The sequence below is a fragment of the Hypanus sabinus genome, chromosome 4 (assembly GCF_030144855.1).
Source record: "Hypanus sabinus isolate sHypSab1 chromosome 4, sHypSab1.hap1, whole genome shotgun sequence".
Classification (NCBI taxonomy): Eukaryota; Metazoa; Chordata; class Chondrichthyes; order Myliobatiformes; family Dasyatidae; genus Hypanus; species Hypanus sabinus.
Window position 1 is genome coordinate 161,918,808 of NC_082709.1, and position 6,565 is coordinate 161,925,372.

Consider the following 6,565-nt stretch of genomic DNA (forward strand, 5'->3'; position numbering starts at 1 on the left):
TCCACAAGAAGGGTCAGAGCCATCTCTACTTCCTGAGGAGACTGAGGTCCTTTAACATTGCCAGACGATGCTGAGGATGTTCTACGAGTCTGTGGTGGCCAGTGCTATCATGTTTGCTGTTGTGTGCTGGGGCAGCAGGCTGAGGGTAGCAGACACCAACAGAATCAACAAACTCATTTGTAAGGCCAGTGATGTTGCGCGGGTGGAACAGAACTCTCTGATGGTGGTGTCTGAAAAGAGGATGCTGTCCAAGTTGCATACCATCTTGGATAATTTCTCCCATCCACTCCATAATGTACTGGTTAGGCACAGGAGTTCATTCAGCCAGAGACTCATTTCACCGAGATGTAACACTGAGCGTCATAGGAAGTCATTCCTGCCTGTGGCCATCAAACTTTACAACTCATCTCTCAGAGTGTCAGACACCCTGAGCCAATAGGCTGGTCCTGGACTTATTTCCACTTGACATAATTTACTTATTATTATTTAATTATTTATGGTTTTATATTGCTATATTTCTACACTATTCTTGGTTGGTGTGACTGTAACAAAACCCAAATTCCCTCAGGATCAATAAAGTATGTCTGTCTGTCTGTCCGTCTAAAAAGAAGTGGTCCCAACACCAACCTTTACGGAACACCACTAGTCACTGGCAGCACCAAGAAAAGGATCATTTATTCCCACTTGCTGCCTCCTACCAATCAGTCAATGCTCTAACCATGTTAGTAACTTTGCTGTAATACCATGGGCTCTTAACTTGGTAAGCAGCCTCATGTGTGGCACCTTGTCAAAGGCCTTCTGAAAATTCAAATATGCAACATCCACTGTATCCCCTTTATCTATCCTACTTGTAATCTCCTCAAAGAATTCCAACAGGTTCATCAGGCAGGATTTTTCCTGAAGGAAATCATGCTGACTTTGTCCTATCTTGTCCTGTGTCACCAAGTACTACATCACTTCATCCTTAACAATTGACTCCAACATCTTCCCAACCACTGAGGTCAGGCTAACTGGTCTATAGTTTCCTTTCTGCTGCCTTTCTCCTTTTTTTAAAGAGTGGAGTGACACTTGCATTTTTCCAGTCCTCTGGTACCACGCCAGAGTCCACTGATTTTTGAAAGAATTTGGCCAATCCAGTCTGCTTCACATTCCATCATTGCTGATTTATTATCCCTTTCAACCTCATTCTTCTGTTTTCTCCTGTAACCTTTCGTATCTTTACTAATCAAGAACCTATCAACCTCTGCTTTAAATATACCCAATGACTTGGCCTCCACAGTCAAGTCAAGTCAAATCACTTTTATTGTCATTTCAACCATAACTGCTGGTACAGTACATAGTAAAAATGAGACAATGTTTTTTCAGGACCATGGTATTACATGACACAGTACAAAAACTAGACTGAACTACGTTAAAAAAAAACAACACAGAAAAAAACTACACTGGGCTACCGACCTACCCAGGACTGCATAAAGTGCACAGAACAGTGCAGGCATTACAATAAGTAATAAACAGGACAATAGGGCAGTAAGGTGTCAGCCCAGGCTCTGGGTATTCTGATAGCTTGGGGGAAGAAACTGTTACATGTGTCATTGCCACAGCTATCCGTGGCAATGAATTCCATAGATTCACTATCCTCTGTCTAAAGAAATTCCTCCTCACCTCTGTTCTAAAGGGATGTGACCTCTGGTTCTAGATTCCATTACTGTATGAAACATCCCATTTATCTCCACTCTATCTGTGGCCTTAAATATTCAATAGATTTCAGCAATGGTCCCTCTAATTTTTTTTTCACATTGCTCCGCACAGCAGATTTTTATACATACTGAAGACTGTGCACCACTTTAATTAAACATCATCTAAAAGAGAATTCCAGCTGTGCAGCAGGAAAGGCTATGTGTGCAGGAGCATTTCAGTTACTGTGCAGCCATGCACCTGCGCAGCTTTGAAAGAAGACTGGATTTCAAAACTTCAGTGTCTGTTGGTCTTGAGTTATCATACATTAAATCTTTAATTTCTGGGATCATTCTTGTGAGCCTCCCCTGGACCCTCTCCAATGTGAGCCCAGAGTTTCTTAGATAAGGTGCCCAAACCCTCTCACAATATTTGAAGTGTGGTCTGACCAATGCCTTGTAAAGCTTCAGTATTACATCTTTGCTTATATATTCTAGTCCTCTTTAACTGATTGCTAACATTGCATTTGGCTTCCTTAGCAATCATGTATTTATATCCCGCTGCGATTTATCATTATCCTCTTTGCACTTTGCTGCTAAGTATTGTGTCATTGTCAAATATAGAAATTGTGGATTACCCCTGCCCTAGGTGTGGGGTTTTAAATAAATCAGAAAAAGCAATGATCACTGGAGAACGTTATTATTCACTTTTTGCCATCAGAAAGACAAAAATGCTTAAGTATCTCAGTCAGTCAAGCGAGCTCAGAGGAAATAGAATGCAGTAAGCATTTCAGTTCGAGGACACGTTCTCACAGTTGCTCAGTTCCACATACCCATTTCAGAGAAAGGTTCCCTGAACCGACCCTTTAATTGGATTGTCTTTCCACCGATGTTGCTTGTTTAGCCGAGTTCTTCCAGTATTTCAGCTTATGTTGCAGATTTCAGAACTTCAAAGTTCAAAGTAAACTTATTATCGAAGCCTAGATATGTCTCCACATATTACCTTGTGATTCGTTTTCTTGCAGGCATTTGCAGTAGAACAAGAAATATAATAGAATCAATGGAAAACTACTTGCAAAGACAAAAACGACAAAAGCAACCAATGTACAAGCTAGGCAAGTACAAAAGTAATCAATAACAGACAATCAGACAAATAAATAATACTGAGAACATGAGTTGTAGAGTCCCTTAGAATCGCGTCCGTAACTTGTGGACCAGTTCAGAGTTGTGGTGAGTGAAGTTACTCACGCTGGTTCAGGAGCCTAATGATTGGTGAACTGCACAACCTGATGGTGTGGGACTTAAGGTTCCAGTACATCCTTCCCGATGCAGCAGCGAGAAGAAGGCATGGCCTGGATTGTAGGAGTCCTTGATGAATCTGTAGATTTACCTGTTTTCTCCTCCGCAGGGCCCCCTGTTGTCTGTTAATTAGCCAACTTTGTATCCAGATTATATTACTTCTTTTGTGCTACACCTCTCTACTTTGCTGTTTAGTCTGTGACATGGCACTTTATCACATGGTCCAATACTTGATGAAGTTTCATGAAGGGATCCATTAGAGAAGCCAGTATAATCAGGTTTATAGGGCATTGTTGTAAATGAAAATGCCCCAGTACCAACAACAAACAAAAAACATGATTATAGCTCTGCTCCTAATTAAAATCTATTGTTGGTAGATTTAATAATTTCTATTTAACAATATCTATTATTATATTCTGTGTGATTAATAATGTTGCATATGATTAATACTAAAAGGGAAATTAAAACAGCAAATAATTGGGGAATTAATTAATGCTAATTAAGTATTAATATTGAAGTAGTAAAATAGATTCAACAGTGGCTGGATGGGAGATGCCAGCGAGTAGTGGTGGATAACTGTTTGTAAGGTTGGAGGTTGGAGAGAGTACAGAGGAGATTTACGAGAGTGTTACCTGGATTTCAGCACCTAAGTTACATAGAAAGATTGAACAAGTTAGGTCTTTATTCTTTGGAGCATAGAAAGTTGAGGGGGGACTTGATAGAGGTATTTAGAATAATGAGGGAGATAGATAGATAGGGTTGACGTGGATAGGCTTTTTCCATTGAGAGTAGGGGAGATTCAAACAAGAAGATATGAGTTGAGAGTTAGGGGCAAAAGTTTAAGGGTAACACGAAGGGGAATTTCTTTACTCAGTGAGTGGTAGCTGTGTGGAACGAGCTTCCAATAGAAGTGGTAGAGGCAGGTTCGGTATTGTCAATTAAAGTAAAATTGGATAGGTATATGAACAGGAAAGGAATGAAGGTTTATGAGCTGAACGCAGGTCGGTGGGACTAGGTGAGAGTAAGCATTTGGCATGGACTAGAAGGGCCAAGATGGCCTGTTTCTGTGCTGTAATTGTTATATGGTTATATAATTAGAGACAAATGTTTTTGTTTTAAATTAAAGTGATGGTTCTTTAATAGTTTTTTAATAGCTTTCCTTCTCAAAAATAATTCAGCTTTCTGAAGGCAAATTCATTCTGAATTTGACATTTTATATATTATTATGCTCAGCTTAATCTCTTTTCTAGGTACTTGTGACAGATTTCATATAATTAAAGAAATGAAAATGGAAATCTAAGCAGAAATATGATAAATTTAATATATCAATTATTAAAGTATTAAAGATTTTATTTGTTTAAAGCCCCAAGCAGGACAGACTGAAACAGGTGGATAAATAATTACATTATTTTGTTTTTCAACTGGTGCTGGAAATGTTAAGCTTTAAAATATAGGATATTTAATAAACTTTAAAACATAAGAGATTCTGCAGATGCTGGAAATCTTGATCAATGCACACAAAGTGCTGGCAGAACACAGCCTGTCACATTAACAAACTCATGTTTTGCGTGACATGTCGTTGGCTCAAGATATTTTAATATTTTAATTATCCTCATCTTGCATTTATCAATATTGAATTACATCAGTTTATTTCTTCATCTCTCTACTTACCCTTTGAAATAATTACTTATTTTGTAGGTGATATCAGGGTTTTGCAGGCTGCTATAGGATGCAGGAGGCAACTAAATTTATGTCTTTTAATCTGGCATTGGCAACTTAACCACCTGACCCATCCAAAGTTTATTTCAGTTTTGGAAAGGAAGATAGGTGGGTTGTTACACAGATGGGTGTGATGAACTGCATATACCCGTCTGGACACGTCCCCTGCTGACTGCTCCTGTGGCTCCTCCCACAGACCCCTGAATAAAGGTGATTGAGGCCTGAGCCCGGCCTCTCAGTCTCCAGGATGTAGTATGGTGGTCACTCACTGCTTGTTCCTTCTTCCAGTCAATAAAAGCCGATATCTCGCCTTTACGTCTCAGAGTGAGTTATTGATGGTGCATCAATGGGCACATCACAAATGGCTATTTTACTATTCACAAGTAAAGGCTAGAGTTACCTGTGGTAAGTCAAGCTCAAATGCTGTCAAAAGAAGGAGCAAGGGCGGAGGTCACTGTAGAAAGATGGTGGGAAGGAGGGCAAGTCAGACCTGGATGAGAAAGAGGGATAAAAGTGGGATGGGTGTCAGGGGAGGTTGAAAAAAAGGAGAATACGGGAAATGGCTGGAGAGTAAAGGATAAGAAAAGTATCACTGTACGGGATACAACAATATTTTCTACTGAGATACGTTATATACTCCTCGACCTTGTACTCAGAGATTTCTCTGGCCTGTCCATCCCACCAGTTCATCCCTTGCTTGCTTTTTTTTGTACTTTCTCTTTAGATACTTTTCAATATTTCCTTGCAAATATGCAAGAGAAACTAATAGCAGCACTTTCAATGTGACAGACTGATTTTGAAAAAGGGAATATTGGAGAAATGCCAGTGGAATATATGTCAATATATTCAAAGGAGAAAAAAACAATAATTAAATCAGCCACAACAAAGGTTTGGAAATCAAATTCCGCTTAACAGGGTTTCATATCTCTCTGTTAGGAATGAAATGTTGAAACAATTGTAAGCTTAAAACCAGTCCATGATGGAATTTATAATTGAAGGATTTACTTTGAGATCTTAAACTGAGGCCCCACCTACTTGTTCATGGGATCACAAAAGATTCCACAGTGCTGAAACAAGATAGCAAGACTGACTAGTTGGCTTGGCCAACAATTATCCTTCAACAAGCTGTACCATGAACAGTCATTAGACATTTATCACATTTCCTCTTTAGGACTTTGTATGCAAATTTGGCTGTTTGGTTTCTCTTAAAATCATAATGCAATGAGAAAAGAAAAACTGATTTAGGTAATTAATTTTTGTCTTTGTTCCCAGATCATTGAAAACTTCCTTAAAATAGAAAACTTGCCTATTAAAAAATATGAAAGACAAAAAAAGTTTGTAAAAATATTTACATACATCATTGAAATATACCAAAATACCATTCTTGCTTGTAAATCTTATATTTCAGCAGTGCTAGTCACTAAAGAATGACCACCTATCAGTGTCAAAGGGAATTACTGAAAACAACTGGAAGATGATGTAACACAATTCATATTAATTGAAACCTCATCAGAGAAATATTTTGAAGTATCATGTGTTTAGTTTTGAAGCTGCTTTTGAAGTTACATTTGTTTATGAAGTATCATACAATTATTATTTCTAATTGATATATTTTAATTAAATACTGAAGTTTAAAGGTTGGATTACTTTAAGGACCTTCTTAGTTTGGATAGTTCTTGATAGACCATGATTTTTCATTCGTTTTATTCATTTTTGGGATGTATGTGCCAGTTTTAAGTCATTTATTGCTAATCCCTGATTGGCCTTGAACTGATAGTTTTGTCAGACCAGTTTCAATGAGGAATTTAAGACTCAACCACTTATTGAAGGTATGAATATATTACTCAAGCAAGGTATGCAGATTTTCTACCCCA